General features: G+C 43.6%; 1 long non-coding RNA gene across 1 annotated transcript; it reads right to left on the reverse strand.

Annotated features, from left to right (window-relative positions):
- Positions 1 to 1,560: 1,560 nt before the first annotated feature.
- LOC123618936 (uncharacterized) lies at positions 1,561 to 10,338 on the reverse strand. Its single transcript, XR_006727429.2, has 3 exons — positions 10,042 to 10,338; positions 8,154 to 8,203; positions 1,561 to 4,631 (listed from the first exon to the last, which is right to left on the reverse strand). It is a non-coding gene; the product is annotated as an uncharacterized LOC123618936 (long non-coding RNA).
- Positions 10,339 to 16,876: the final 6,538 nt, after the last annotated feature.

Consider the following 16,876-nt stretch of genomic DNA (forward strand, 5'->3'; position numbering starts at 1 on the left):
GTTTTGCACTTACATGTTAAGAACTATGCGACACTTGGTGACACAATAACAAAATTGCAAAGTCAATTATATTTAAAATAGACATCCTAATAAAACATACACAACCAACTCCTTTTACTCTTTTTGAACTGTTTTGCTTCCTTTTTCTGACTGTTTACAGTCAAATAGATTGTGTGAACCTTAAACCCAAGTATAATAACTGATTCACACACACCCTGAGAACAGAAAAGTTAGGAAATGGGAAGGGGATGGAACATAAAGGGAGATGTATTCCTGAGGGCACCAGATTCCACCTAGGGAGGTGCCAGAATGTTGTCTATTTTTGGAAATGTACATCTACAATGTTCTTTTGCAATGCCAATCACAGTGGCAAACTTTGAAAGAGCAGTGTCTGCCAAAATTTAAAGCACAATTCAAGCTAGATCCATACCAATAATTCTCAGCAGTACTGTAAGAAATAAACCCCAAGAAGAGTCTCTTTATATTTAAGAAGATGGGTGTTCAGGTGGGACTTGTTGTTTGTTCTATTCTATTTTAATTGCACAAGAAGCATTTTTGTAACTTGAACTTCCCAGTAATGAATTCCACTTCTCTACCCAGCCTACAGCCTGAATTGAAGTTCCCATCAGAAAATTAAAATGTTTGTCTGGATAAAATAACTTCTAAATGAACTCTCTATTTCCTTTCGTTTCTTTTTGTATTTTCTGCAATGTAGCCCCTCGCAATGATATTAGTTCTAGTGTGGGAAAATATTATAATTGAGATCTGGTAAGTTATTTGCAGACTTCAAGTTTTTCTTTACACTGTGCTGACATTTAGTACAGCCCTGGTGAGGAAAACAATACTACCATTCATAGCTCTAGACGTAGATTTCAATCGACTTAAGCGGGCACAATGAAACTTGGTCATTCACTGGTTACCCATATTGTGTTCTCAAATTTTCTCTCAGCAAAAGTATAATGACTCAGTATTGTATGGTTGCATAGACAAGGGCTCGGAACAAGAGACACTAGTTTTGTCTGACGGTGTGAGAAAGTCGTGAAGGGATCTTTTCTTCCAGATGGTGTTAAATTCAGCTGCCTTTTTAACATTGGCCTTGCACAGCAATCTGCTGCTCCCCTTTCACAAAGACTGTGCTCGGTTCCCACTAGTTAACATGCATACTCACGCAACCTGCAACTTCACTCCAACTGTTTTACAATGCAGTGGTATGCTAAATAAACTTGATCCGGTTTCTGCCAATGTTCCAACTAGCTTTCAAAGAACTACTTAACTGATATTTACACTTCTTTTGACTTAAATCTACATGCCTTTGGAATATTTCAGATTTCAAAGAAATATCACCTTATTATAAGGTCACTGTAGAGATGACCTCGGACACCCTTCAGACGCATGCTCAGATACAGTACCTCTCTTCAACACACACAAATAAAACAAAATGTCAGAAGTTTGATGTGTAATAGAAAAAAGAAAAATTGGGACATGTTGCAGCAAGAGCAGTGGAACAGCAAAAAATAAAATGAAAATAATAACATTGAAATGTATTTTTATTGATCGATAAGTCATGTAACATTAGTATGATACAAAGCAAGTTTGATATGACAATGGCAGACACATAATTATAATATTGTTTATTTTTCTTAAATGTTATATTTAACACATTTACATAAAAGACCAAGATGTAGGCAAAAGCTTCAGTAATTTGACTCCATTGAGTGCTTGCAGTAAACAATAGGTTTCCCCCAGCAAACGTCTTATTGCCTTAATTGAACCTCCTTGAGAAAGAAAACCACACACTTTGTAATGTAAATGTTAATTGTAGTAGACAATGGTTCTAGGTAAATAGCACCCCTGGACATGAAGTAAATGAAAGGAATACAGGCACTTAACAATGAAAGGTTGTTTGCACAAACAGTGCTTCACACGTAAATAAACAAGGGTCTTCTCAACGGTCACTACAGTAGTAAAACTTTGGCACGTGTTCAGCAGCCAAATTGAGAATTTATGTTCATAAAGTCTCTCAGAGTTTCCAACTGAATGTAACAGTAGTTTTACAGGCTTCTCCAGTCTGCAGTCTTACAAGGAGTTGAAACTACAAAGGAAAGTGTAACGCTTCTGAAGAAAAACTGTATGTTTGGAATTTGGGATTGTCTGTAATCTAGGCCATGTGGACAATAACAAGCCATTTTGGGCATTCTTGAATGCATGTTTGTATTTATATTTAAATGCCTATACGAATGTTTGCTGGGTGACGTGTGGAAAAGATGTCACGGGGGACCTCTAAAGTGCCAAAGTTTCTCCTAAATACAGTCATTTTTAGATTACATAAAAATGGCTGTTTAGAAGGCATCTAGCTGGGACTATACCAGAATAACCTTTTATCATACTGGAATCAACACTCTTTAGGTTGATGTTTATAGTTTTACTTCCAGTGTGTGTCTGCTGGCATAATTAGGCCAAGTTCCTAGATATACCATGTTAAGAGGTAAATAGCCTGAGGAGGTGATCATAATGTCTGTTATTATAGAGATAGTATTTCTAAATATAACCCACCCAAAACAAAAGTCAAAAATGTGGTCACAAGGCCAAAAGTATGCACTGAGAATTTGATATGAGGGTCAGGTGGGAATGGGACTTTTGGGGGAACTTTTTTTTTTTTTTACTAGTTTTCCTTAAATATTGAAAATCTCAACCAAAGAAAGAAGCCAAACTTAATTATGGACAGATTAAACAGCGGTTATAAAATTAACAGACAGTATGCAGCAGCTACAGACCAGTTGGAGGCTGCAGATGGCTGTGGGTGGGAAATGCCTCTACTTTCTTAAGCGATGGAGATGAGTATGGTTTGTGCACTTGATGTTTTTTTCATACCCCCACCCCCCAACAGGGCTGTCTGTCATAGGCTGCCGGGCCCCGCTTTACCACTTGCCCCCGAGCGTGGGAATCGGAGCGTCCTGCCGTTCACATCTCCTGCATTCCGTTTAGCGGAATCAATTAGGCAAGACAGACCCTCCGATTCCCCACCCCCTTTCCATTTTTGTCAGGTCTATATACGTCCTAATTATTTCAGTTTGGGATGCCAGAGCTGTTTCCTGGATAGACCTGATCATCCTTAAACAAAAAGAGAGGAGGCGCACACGTGGGTTGTGGCGTAAATGTCACTTTCATTTCCAATGCTAGGCGCAGAGTAAGACAGAACATTTTTTTAACACTTTGACAAGAGGGGAGGCGATCTCGTCTCCATCATGTCTTTCTGCTTCAGTAGCTTCCTCAAGGAAACCCTCTTGGAACAGAGAAGCATCTGTCCTTGTATTTTGAATAGAAGAATAAAAATCAGCCTTTGCTTTTTTTCTCTTTTTTTGCACTTTCCCTGCTAGCTCAATGTCCTCAGTAGCTACAAATTATTAACCTTCCAGTATTAACTTTTCTGAATGTCTAATTTCATATAATTTGACATACAACACAAATACATGCAGTTTCCAAGCATAATCTTCCAATTTTTCAGGGGAGGGGCTTCAGAAGGGAACGGCGCCTCAGTCTATGTATATGGAATCATTCTCAAACTAGGTACTAGACATCCCTACAACAGCTTTCTAAGAAAAAGAAAATAAGTCCATATGTAAACTTTCGCTTTTAAGTAGGACAAACTGTAGTTTGTGTCTCTTTACTCATTAGCACTCTACAATTCTCCTTCGCAGCTATAACAACCTCTTTCAAAATATCTGCACCTTTATGTTTTGGCATACGTGTGTCAATTTCCTTTAATCCCACCTTTAATCATAAGGAAAGCACAAAACCCCAAACAAAGTTAGATTCAATAAGTATTCCTGACCTTTCTGGTTTTTACTGTCTCTTGGTTGGAGTTCATTCTCACACGCTCCCCGGCGATCTTGAAGGAGTTTTTACTTTCGGTTATCTAGCTTTATGAAGACCAATACACTCATACAGCTAGATAACCAAAGATAACAACTCACTTCCCTCACAGCCTCTGTCTTCTTCGGGCCAGACTCCAGATCCGGATCTTTCTGGCAGAGCAGAAGAGTAGTCCTCCAGGAGACTTGACGCGCATAAGATTCCTCCTTGCACGAAAAGACGACCTGGTTTCTGTCTGTGTGTGCGGCTAAAACATCCAAATGAGAGCTGTTGCTTTCAAAGTTTATTCCGAACTTTTTTTTTTCCTTTCAGCAAGTAATCTCCGGCAGCGTTAGCCAACAATTCATCTATTAATATCAGAAAATAAAACCAGCTATTAAAGTGCAGCAAGCGGTTAGGAGTGAGCAGCAGCATCCATCCCTTCACAGGCCTCTATTTGCATTGTAAATTGCTTCATTCTCACGCAAGACTCTTTAGCCTCCCTCTATAGAGATGTATAAAGCCAACGGCAATTTCCAGCGCAGGTTAAGGAGGAAGGAAAAAAAAAACATCCCATTCTATAGAAGAAGTGACAGCTGATTCAAGGATCTGCTCCGGATCCTTTTGGGTTAGGCACCATGAGCTTTTTACCAAGCGGTGGCAGCTTGATTGCACATATCTTGTGTGTGTGTGTTTTGGGGGGAAGATCCTCGATTTCACAAGGCTTCTAGGCTGGGGAGGAGAAGATGCCGTCTTGCTGGTGTGCTGCTGCCCCGGGTCTGAAAGAAGGAGAAAAGGGCCATCATTGGAGGGGCTTTCACCGCCAAAACGTGGACCAGCCCGACGGGGTCAAAGGTTCGAGACCGCGGGAGACCAAGGTAATGATGATGTCATGAGAAATCTCAAGTACACGGTTATTGATATGCATCAGTGATCATCCAACTGCCCCACGCCTGCTGCCCGAGCAGCGGCAGCGGCGGCAGCAGCGGCGGCAGCATTGCAACAGTCCTATTTTCTCAATCAACATCTCTTCCGCTAGCACTACCGCCTGCTCCTGGAAAAGCAACCCGCGGCCTTTTACCTCCTCGGTGCTAGTGTAGATCGCTCTAATATCCAAAGACTGGAAGAAATCTCTCTCTAAGGACAGATAAAAGCATTTCAGATCTGGGGAACGTCTTTACCTGCATTTCTCTTCTGGCAGATTGCACGGGCAGAGAGATGGAAGGCACTTTGGTATTGCTTAAAGCAGGGCCTTGCTTTCTGGGGCTGGGAATCAGATCTGTATTACGCAGTGAGTCGATGTGTGATTACATTGACAATTTGCTCTGGTGGTGTATTTTTAATGGCTTCACAGCTCAGGCACGTTTTGTATCTATGTACCGTGGCGACAGGGCAGCATATTTTGTTCTGTAAGTTCAAACTGAATGCTCTTAAGCAAGCCGACTTAATCCTGTTTTTCTTTTTTTTTTAAATGACTCTATATAGGGTGTGCCTTAGAATGTGGCACAGGTAAATACTGCAGCAATAGTTTCTAATGTTGTACGCAACTCTGCTGTAATAAAAATGCTGAGCCTTTGTCTGTAGTTTCAAACATCAATTTTCACCCAGAAGGGCAAAATGTACTGGTCTTCCTTATGAAATTGTATAAAGAAGGATTGTTACCTTGTTCAAAAGACAGATATACACCTGGATGTTAAGAGCATACATAACTCTACCCCCGCCTTCCCCTTCCTCACCCCCACCTTTCTTCTATCTAGAAAGGGATATTGTTTTATTAATTAATTAGCTTCATTTCTTTTTTTTTTTTTTTAGGACTTTTTAAACTGTGAATATGACCACTTAAAAGATGACTTTTCTTTTTCTCTCTCCTTTATAATGGGTAATCTGTGTCCAATGCATCTATGATGTGTACAGTTCTAATAGTCAGAGGCCCCTCAACAGAACATCTAAGGTACAGTCCACATAAGATGCATATTCAGTCTGCATGAACTTTATGGACTTTTTTCCAAAATTATGAGTTATGTTTGGTGGTATTTCTATTCTTTAAATATATGCCACATGCGAATGTCATAAATCTTCATATTCATTTCACACATCACTAGTTTATCACAATACTCTCATTTTTATAGGTTGACTATTTTCCCCAGTGACTAAAACACTTTCAAAATTAATATACACTCTTTCATTAATTCAGTAATTTATTCATTTAAGACATGAGTGTGAATATGGTTGCCAAATTACATACAGAGCACATATATGTAAATCCTATAGAACAGACTGACAAGTAAAGAAAACCAGAATTGCTAAGAAAAGCCCCAATTAAGAATTCAACAGCAATATTACACCAACTAAATATATAATTTAGTAGCATGATGCCAACTTTTCCCTAGATTTTTTTGTAATTTACTTTTTTAGTGAGCATTCTTGTCCTGATCATTTAGAAAAGACTAAGCTATGGAAATCACTCATCTATTTTTCCTATCAAATCTTGGCCAAGAAGTACAATCAGAAATGGCTGCATTGGGTTATATATAAAACATACATGCAAACTACAAACAAAATCAGAGAAACACATTCCCACAGAGTTACTGTTCCTTCTTGAACTATGAGCCATGACATAAACTATTGGGTAAGAACTGAACACATCACTGAGGCACATGCCATTTTGACATTATCTAAAACCCTAATGAGCTTTGCTGCCTTGGAATACTGAGAGTATTTTGGCCTTGCTTTCCAAGACCTAGAAGCAGAATAATTAGTGATTTGGCATGTACTGCAAAAAGCAAGCATATGATCAGATGAATTCAATTCCTTAAGTCAAAATCCCAAGAAATGTCAGACATTTTTAGAACATCTTTTTTGCTTTATATATGTATGGGTGGGGGTTGGTGAAAGTAGAAAGATATGATGCATGCATGTCTGTATGTGTATCACCACTATATTTGTGTAAATTAATGTGACTATATTTCTACATTTAACAATTATATGCATTTTTAGAACCCAAGTAACTATCATGAAAGCCAAGATACTGAAGATTTGAGATGCTTCTACAATTAGAAGCTACAGAAAATACTGTCTTAAAATAGCATCTTCTCTGGCAATGCCACACAGTCTGACTCCGGGACTAGCCTCTTGCCTGTCACATATACTGTAGATTCATTATGAGAGCACCAAAAAGTGGATTTAGCCAACATAACGATTATGGGCAGTCTGTTCATTAACCGTAGATAGCCAACTAAATATTTTACCTCTCCATCAGCTTTCAAGGTGTGAAGAAATAAAAGATACATAGCAAGGCTTAACACTGAGCACCTTGGTATTCTGAATACCGCCAAGGTTTTATCATATACATTTCAAGGACTATATTATTATCTAGGATATGAGACAAATTAAAACAATTGTGCTGCTCTGAAGATTCCTAGCCATGTCTGCCATACACTGTTATGAGCAACTATTAACACCTAGATGTTTTTATTTCAGTTATTTTTGCTTTACAAAAAGCTATTTAGCTGAGCTACAGAATACCCTTTCTGAAATCTGCATATTGACAGATATACTGAATTCATATGGCTAGCCTACTCATCCTCTAATAAATTCCCATTAATGGCCAGTAGATTAGGACGTGATTGTCATGCTTGTTTTCTAATCTTTTTATAGGTCTCCAGATGGCTAAAACATGATTTGAAACATCCTGGTTTTCTTGGGAATAAACAATCTCTGCTTAAGTTAAGAGTGAAAAGTTATGATTTTCCACAATTTAGATCAGAATTATGCTATTCCATACATGCAAATACATCAGGTTGTCACTAATATTTAGAACACTTTTCTGAATCCTATGCAGACTACTGCAGAGTATATAAAGAAATTGGCCTATCACTGAAATCCCCTTTTTAATATTGAGTTTGTATGATTCTCATGCATGCAAACCACAGTCCACTAATACAGTCAAGACTACCATTTTCCATATTAAAAAGCCATTTAATTTATAGTGATTTGAATAGTTCAGGCAAGGTACTTGACTAACTTACTTTCTAATAAAAGTGTCCTATTATTTCTTCTATACCTCAGGTTCCTTTTTTATAAGCAGTTACAGGCTATATTTGCATTCTTCTTGATATATAGTATACATAGGCTACCTATGGGGGTGAAACTGCACATATGGAAACTTAGGTTTTTCTGGAATTGTTTCTATTGCATGAACTGGGAGAGATGTTATATGCTGTAGGTCTGCCACCCAGTAAATAATATTCTATTTTCTTGTACATCACTTTGATTTTATCAAATGTAAATTTTAAAATTACCTTTGGTTGGTTGGATTGTCTATTCATTTTATGCTGCTTTGTAGTCTCATCTGAAAAACAGTCAAGAAAACAAATGATCACAGTTTTAATATGTATATATAAAATCATGCCTAGATGTGGCTTCATTTAAAGGATTGCAATTACCATGATTCCTTAAAATGCCAAATGTCCAGAAAACCCCAATACAATGTATCCTGTGCTTCAGCACCCACAGGGTTAAATATGCTAATTTGCATTTAAATGGAGACATGCATGATAATAGGAATGCAAAATATGCAGAATCTGGAGGGGTTTGGAAATTAATTTTTTCTTTCTTCTTTTATTTTTAGCTTAGAAGAAAGAGGGACTCTTAAGAAACATTAGGGATTTGAACACTGTAACCTGCCATACAAAAGAGGAGAGGGAGTTCTTCCCTGTAAGAATTTCAAGACTGAAACAAAGTCATATTTTTTTTAATGTTAAAGGCACTGAATTTCCAGGTCTTTCAAACAATGGGAATCCCTGGGTAAATATCTAATCCATTAGAAAGATGCAAATAGTTTACTGTAAGGGCAGCACTGTGAGATGTGCATTCATATCTATGGCTCCTGATTGGCTATTTCCTCCAGTAAATCAATGAATAATGTAAAACCTGATTGCTGTAAAGTGGTGGATTTTTTTTATTCCCTCCCCCATCCCCCACGACTCAATATTCAAGAAGTCTTATGAAAATAGGTTGCTTTTCTTTTATGATTTTCTTAGAGTTTATTGTTACTTTGGAGTGGTGGGGTGGGGCTACTGGTTTTGCAAAATGAAAGTACTGCACTGGTTCAATTATGCTGACTATGACAGCTCATTTCTCCAGACAGCACCCTAATTACTGGTGCAAAGAGGGGGAAGGAGGGTGGACGGCAGAGGTAGGCACTAGGATAGAGAGGAAACTGGACCCCCGCCGTTCTGGGCCCAAGGCAGCCTCAGCTCCCAGAGAGCCCCCGGCCATGGCCGTGACTTGACAGAGCCTCCGGACTAACTTCTGATCGATTCCACTGCTGCCCTGACCCCTCAAGACAGTTCCCCATTCAAACACCACTGGTACATTTGTAAGATAAAACGCCGAAGACACTAATGCAAATACATTGTCTGGGTTCCCACCGCTCTGGGTTCCCTCAGACAGTTCCAGGCCAAGGAAGGAAGGTCTTGCCTCCCTCAGCTGAGTCTGGGCTCCTAGCAAACAGAGAGACCGGATTCCGCTCGGATACCAGAAGAGTCAGAAGCTGAAATGGCTCCAAGTCCCAATAAGTAACAGAGATGGTTGCATCTTGACGAATCCGAACTTGGGTTAACCCTGTAAAGCCGCCTCTTGTTTCCCAGAATCCAAAAGGGAAAGAGAAAAGGGAAGCGGAAATCCTCCAGATCTAGTTAGCTACTATACATAAGTTGCCACCAGAATCCAATTAGATCCTCACTTCATTGACAGGTAATTGCAACTTTGAGGTGGTTAAAGAATTATTCAAAATGCGAATCCTGACTCCGGGAACGCAAAATACAATTGCATTTGCTCTAAGTTTAAGAGGGAAAAGTCCCATTCCCAACAACACAAAATTATATACAAAATTCCCCTTTCCAAAGCGAAAATTTCCTGGCATCTTTCTACAGTTGGGGGTCAGGCCGCTGGAATAATTAACCGTCCTGGCTCAGAAAACTCACGAGATCAACAGGTTTAGCATCCGAGACACACAATCAATTAGCTGAAGCAAAGCCCCGGACTGGCCCTCGGAGTGGTCCTCAGCGGGGCTCTGCGGGCACGGCTTGCTGGCGAGGTGAGGAGCGCGGGCGCCGGGCCGCGGCAGGCACTGCTGGCCCCGCGCCGCCGGTCGAGCTGCAGCCTGCGGGCCGCCACGATACTCACTTGCTCTCCTCTCTGCTACAGGCAGTATTGCCCCGCAATCCAGCTGGACAGGAATCGAGGTGCCGGCCAGAAGACAAGATCCAGAGTCACAGGGCGGCCGCAGTACACAGTCTCCTTTCGGCGTCTCAAAAAAGAGAAAAAAAATTTCAGATCATCCCTCTCCTTGGCACATTTAAAACTGCCGCTCAATTCCAAACGGTGATTCTTGCTTGATTGCGTCTAAAATAGTTTAAACGGATCTTCTCTTCTAGGGAGAGAGAGAAAAGCGCCAAAGACGAAGGAGGAAAAAAAGATAACTTTTCCCCCCCACGCCAGGCACTTGCTCCCTGAGCCTCGGAGTGGAGAGTGAAGTGGTGTGTGCGAGGCTCGGCAAGTTTTTGGGGGGGCTGTCCAAGGTCTAGTCCAGCCCCCTCTGCCGAGGAGGACGTGCTCTGAAACTCAACCAATTTCCCCACTGCTTTTGTTACTGATGAACTGAAGCCCTATTGTTCATCCATTGCCACGGTCTTTTTCAGTCCCCACACTACGTTCTGCGTTGCCAGAGATAATGAATTTGCACCCAAACCTCTCATAGTCCCCTCCTGACAGACGGAACAAATTAGAAATGTCTCGTCTGAAGGAGGGCAATGGCTACATTTTCCTATTGTAGGATGCAAAGCACACATTTCTTTGGAAACTTCTTTTGCCTTTTCTACCTTTTATTTTCTTCTCCCTCTTTTTCTTTTTTCCTTCAGTTTTTCCCCCTCTTGATTTCTTTAGGCTACCCTCCCCCCTCCCCTTTAAAAAAAATAGCCCTGTCTTGTTTTTCCAGTGCATCATTTAATGTAACTTGTGGATCTTTTCTACCTTTCTTCCTTCTTTCCTCTCCTTTCTTTTTTAAGGACTCCTTTGCAATTTTATTTACAAACTTGGAGAATGACCTTTTGACTTGCAGACTTAAAAAAAGAAAAAAGGTCTTTTGGTTCAAGTCCCCCTTCCTCACTCCTCCCCCTCTTTTTGTTGTGTCGTTAAATGTGTTTGGCTAAAGACAGCAATACATTATAAGGATTTTTATTCTGTAAAGTCCAGAGCTATTCAAAAGGTACCAGGGACGCCCCATAGGGGTTGGTTAGCTATTTGAGGGGGAAGAAAAAGCGTGTGTGTGTGTGTGTGTGTGTGTGTGTGTGTGTGTGTGTGTGTGTGTGTGTGTGTTCCAAGGAAAGAGGCAGAGACATGTGGGAGGGTGTGGGTGGGAGTGTGCAGGGAGAGAAGGGTGGGAGCCTTGAGGGGAAGGTGGGCTTCCTGGAACACTATCAGGGAGGCTGTCAGGGGTGTAGGCGCGAGAGGGCGGTGCAAGAATCCGTCTCGCCGAGGGCAGCTTGCACCCTAGGGCCTGTTCGCGCTCCCGGCCGGCCGCAGCCTGAGGGCGGGTGTCTGCGCGCGCGGGCGCCTGTTCCGAGCCTGCGCGTGTGCGGCCGGGGCGGGAGGGGGGACGTTGTAAAAATTCTGACGAGTGGCCCGTATGTAAATGTGGCCCGGGGGGAGCAGGGAGGAGGTAATGAGAGCCGCGGGCTCGCAGCCCCGCCGGCGGCCCCCAGCTTTCCCGCCAAGTGCAGCCGGAGGACATACAGCCATGCGTGTCCTTGGCGGGAGGGCCCCCCGCCTGCCGCGCGCGCCCGCCCCCCGCGCACACGCACACGCTCCCATCGCCGGCGTGGGGCCCAGTGGCCACGAGCATGTCAGGAAAACAAAGCTAAGGCTGCGAGGTGGAAAGACGAAACCGCAGCCTTGGCGGCCAAGAGTAGGACTGGGAAGCCGAGACCGCGGCCTCCTGCGTCCCTTCCTTGCCAGCTCGCAGCCAGCCCTCTGCCCCCGTCTCTGCACCGCCCTGGCCCAGAAGAGGCCGAAGACCATTTCTTAGCTGCCCAGGAGAGGGTAGCGAGCAGAGGCAGGGGCGGATGTGCGCAGGGAGGTGCCAGCGGCCCCCCGCCTAGTGCGCGGGCACGCACACGCTGGCGCGCGGGGCCGGCAGTGGGGGGAGTCTGAAGACCTCCCTGCCGTGTAGCCGAGAGCGGCTACCCCCTGGCCGAGGCTGCGGAGCTTCAAGTGAAAAAGCGCACCAGGCTAAATCCGGCAAGACAGCGCCCAGGCCTGCGGCCACGGAATCTCTCGCACCTTAAGCACCCTAGACAATGTAATCGAAAGGGCCTGGCAGTTCAGAGACTGCCTTCTCTGACCCCCTCCCCGCCTTCAGATGGATGAAATTCAAATTCCAGTCCAGGAGATGTGGCCTAGATGGTCCCGAACATAAGTCCCAGAGGTGGCCGTGTAGAGACACTAATCCCTCGCTCGTCTCGCTCACAGCGCCTGCCTCAGTGCTCACTAGCTCAAGCACCTTCCCAACACACACACACACACACACACACACACACACACATTGACAGTCCCATCACATTAAAGCACACGCTCTTGGCATAGCTGTTAATGAAGCCGACGCGCTTAATGAGTGCACAGGTAAATAGGTACCGAAACGAGAAGCCCCCACCAGTCGGCTGGGCGATTTACCTCTCCCTACTGGAAACACGTGTAGCTTATCGTGTTTTAGGAGTGATTTGCGGTGGTCTGAGGTCTCCCCCTCCTCTTCTTGTGGAGAGAAGCCAAAAAAAAAAAAAAAAAAATCAAGTTCCATTGTCAGAGTCTTCTTTCTGATAAGCTATCAGAGCATTGGTCTAAAGCATTTGGGGATTTGATTTGGTTCGTTATCTGTTGTTTTTGGTTTGTTGTTTTGGGGTGTGATGTTTTTCTGAAGGAAGCAAGGGAACGTGTGTTTCGTGGGGCTGGAGGCGCAGGACAAGAGCCTGCTGTGCGGCCTGAAGGCTGTCGAGGCTGGAAGCCGGGCAGTGGAGAAAGAAGGCGGCGATTCGTCCTCCCCCGGGGTCGACATACAGGCTCCCTTGGCCCCCTTGGGCCTGGGATCTGCCACTGCCGTTGCCGCCGCGCGAACTAGCGGGCTCCGCCGGCTGCCGCTCCGTGTTTTCCCCCATCCCGGCTTCACGTTCAAGGTTTAGCTGCGAGGTCACGTCCATTGACGTCAGCTCCCTGTCTCCCTCTACGTCCGGCTACATTTACATACATCAAGGAAATTAGGGCATTAAAAAAATATGCAAATCCTGCGCGAAGAGGAGCCTGTGCATTCCTGGCGCGATCGCCTTTTATTGAAGCTTTTAATTAAAGGGGCCAGTTGGCAAGCCCCTGAAACAACCGCCAAAACCCCCAAAAGAGAAAAATAAACGCTGTAGCCTTCGGAAACGGTTGTTTCGGCTCCTGTTCTGTGGGCGGCTGAGGACCGCCGGCTGCCCGGCTCGGAGAAGAACAGGTTAGAGGAGGCAGCTCCAGCCCATGCATAATCAGGGCTCCGCGGCGCCTCCATTCTTTCCTCCTCCTCCTCCACCTCTCCTCCTCCTCCACCTCTCCTCCTCCTCCCGCTCCCGCTCCTGTTGGTTCCAGCGTGTATTATTTTTAATACTGATGCATATGTAAAGGTATATTTGCATTTTTTAATTCGCGAAAAGCTCAGGATTATCGTTTTATTGATTCTCTCCACCTTTTTTTTTTCTCGCTATCTTATTATGTCTGTCTCTCTTCTCCCTTTCTGTCTGTCTTTATTTTTTGGCAAGTGTCTGCTGCTGTCTCTTGCTCGATAATATACACAGTTGCCTCCCTGCTTCTGTTTATCGAAGGCTCCAAATATGCACATCTGTCATATATGTAATGCCCTGTATAACCTCCTGGTTTGGTCATTAAAGAAAAGACACATTTTGTTTATCTCTCCTTACATACCCCTTGATCGGCTGTAATGCCCATCGCTCAAGGCTCAAAGTTTGATTGTCTAATTAACTTCATATTAGCAAAACACAGTTCGGGCCGGTGCTTTTGAGATCATGTATGTATAAAGGGAAGTGATTCCAAAGATTTCTAAAGAATTTTTCTGCTGATTAACTGAAAGGTGTGGCATTCACCTCCCTATTGCTTTCTAGCATTTCTTATTGCAAAAAAAAAATCTATTTAAAAATCTGTAGAAACAGCAACGGACAGCCTTCTGCAAGGAAGACATTTTCAACCATGTTGTATTTGTACCTATCTGCCTCATTCAAAATTTACTGAGTTTCATTTTTCTCTTAATATGACTGGAAACAAGGTGTGTTATCTTGATTGAAAAGTGTCCTTAATTCGTGACTTCGGAGTGAAAAAAAATAAACATAACAGTTTACTATTTTAAGCCAGTTGATTTGCCCTAAAATATACAGGCCTTGAGTTAGATTTCAAGCAATGGAAATCTTGCTTATAGGGTCGGATTTTTCTTCCTGGCAATGTATTTATTCAGCACAATGGCTTCTGGAAAATATATATGTATAAAGTCCACTTTAAAATTTTCCCCAAAACTATTATTTTAAGAAGACTGAATCCATAATAGCATAGCCACAAAGAACAGCAAAGAGGTACACATGCAGCTTATTCAATTAAACAAGTCCAAGTACATGCACAGGTAATTAGTTTTCTTATGAATGACTTACCTGCACAGATACTCGGGGCAAGACTCACCCTCCCCAGTTGCTTTCATGTATAAATATTCACATGTATTTTTCCCCCATTTTAAACCTACAGCTCTATGCCATCTTTCATACTGGACTATCCAGCATCCATTTTTAGCACCCCTAATTCTTATGGCATTTCCTCTGGCTGTAGTTTTTCCAAGCTTACACCAAAGTGCTCACATGATATGTCACCCAATAAAAAGTGGTCAGATGCCAACATGTAAAACATTAAAAAACGGAAATACACTTATCCTTTAGATTTGCCCTTACCTTGCCATATATAGCAAGATTACGTTTCCTAAAGTACATTTTCAGCACATTTTATGAATAGTTGCAGATTCCACAACGACTTGCAGAACTGCCAGTTTCTGGGGGGCACCCGGCTGAGTGAAACAATTCGGCAGGTTAAATGTCTCCGAGTTTGGCTGCAATTCAATCGTGCGTGACTGTTCCTGCCTGGACTCAGGCACATACCTGCCCGCCTTTATGCAGGGATCAGGACAAACACACCGGCCACGACGCAAGGCATACAGTGTCGGTGCATATATTTAGAGGGTAGTAGTAAGGAATGTGTGCATGTAGGGATGTCTGGGCATGCATGTGTGTACAGACGCATGTGTGTGTGCGCGCGCCTGCGCGCGCTGTGTGACAAGGGACACAGAGAGGTACACCTCTTATCTCTGATCTCTCTGTAATCTCCTTTTCTGTTTCTAATCTCCCTTATTGGCGCATGGTAGTAATCTGAAGCCTCTGAACCGTCACCGTCACTGCCGTTTGCGCGCTATGGCTTACCCCGGGGGCCGGTGGCTCGGTGGCTCGCTGGTTCGGTGGATGTTGTGATGGAGGGTGGGTAGCGCCGTTGCCGCCGCCACCGCGGGTCCGGGTGCTCTGTCCCAGCCCCGCAGCCGAGCGCGCGGTGCCGGAGCCCCCTCCCACCCCGCCCTCACCCCCATCTTCCCCCCCCCTCCCCTCTGCGCCTCCTCTCCACCCTCCCCCCCCACCCCGCCCCATATTACCATATGGAGGCCGAGTCCCTGCGAATCACAGCGGCAGCGGGCGGTATTTGAATAAGCCCCGCAACCCGCTCAGACCCCTACTCTCCCGCAGGCGGCTTGCCCTGCACCAAGGGCCAACACTCTGGCCGGTAACATGTCAGCGGCCGACACCTCCCCCAAAGTGCCCTGGGCCCGCAGGAGGGAGGGAACTGGACCTCCCACTTGCTACTTTTATATTAACTTGGCTGATAGGATCAGACAATAAATAGGGGAGGGGGAGACAGAAATACAGACACACAGAGAGATGGGGGAGAAGAGGGGAAGAGGAGAAGGGAGAGGAAAGAGAGGCGCTGTGGGTGGTGGGGGGGGAGGGGGAGAGAGACAAGCCGAGGAAAGGGGCAAAATCGGGGAAAGGAGCCCAAAGGGTTGAGTGAAAGAGAAAGTAAAATACGGAGGGAGTAGGGAAACGATGGAAGGGGGCGAAATGGCCAAATATCTGAATTTGGACTTTCCAAGCTAAAAATACCACCTCACTGAACTTCACAACCTCCAATTAGACACGTGTTTCTCCCCTCTCCCACGTCACCAAATGATTAATATGCCATCTCAATCAAAAATAATTATTTAGAATTGTGTAACAGATACAGGATTTAACTAAAGGAGCCGATTTTGTGAAATACAGCAAAAGAGATAACATTTAAAGATGATGTTGGCCACCTCACGTTAAGAATGTTAAGACTTGCCTTGAAGACTCAGGCACTTGCCCAGCCTTGTCTTCTGAGACAGCGAGACCGAGGCCCACAGTCAGGAATAGGAACAGTGCTCCGAAATATTTTGGAATTTCAGTAAGAATTTTTCTTTCCTTTTTGATATTTGTTACAGTTTTCTTCTTCACGAGTTGATTACGTTTACCAAAAAAAAAAAAAGTAGATAAAGTGTGGGTCTTTTAAAAATTTGACTGCAAAGTGTCCCCACATCTGAACTGAGCATATGGTTTTTAAACAGTAATTTAAATACATACCCAGTTCCATTTTGCATACTTTCAATAACTCTTCCGAATTTAGCGTTTCAACAGTGTTCCCCTCCCTATCGTCAAATTGGAAAAATGATTTCCCCGTACGAAACAAATCAGAATCGTAATAAAATCTTCAGTCACCTAGACCATGTACCCATTGTAAATATCCCTCTTGGTATTCAGAAACCAAACCCCTCTCCTTTTGAGACACACAAAAAGAACGCTTCTGATTAATAATCTCTAACGCGGCA

Source organism: Camelus bactrianus, chromosome 3 (assembly GCF_048773025.1).
Source record: "Camelus bactrianus isolate YW-2024 breed Bactrian camel chromosome 3, ASM4877302v1, whole genome shotgun sequence".
In the NCBI taxonomy this organism is placed as follows: Eukaryota; Metazoa; Chordata; class Mammalia; order Artiodactyla; family Camelidae; genus Camelus; species Camelus bactrianus.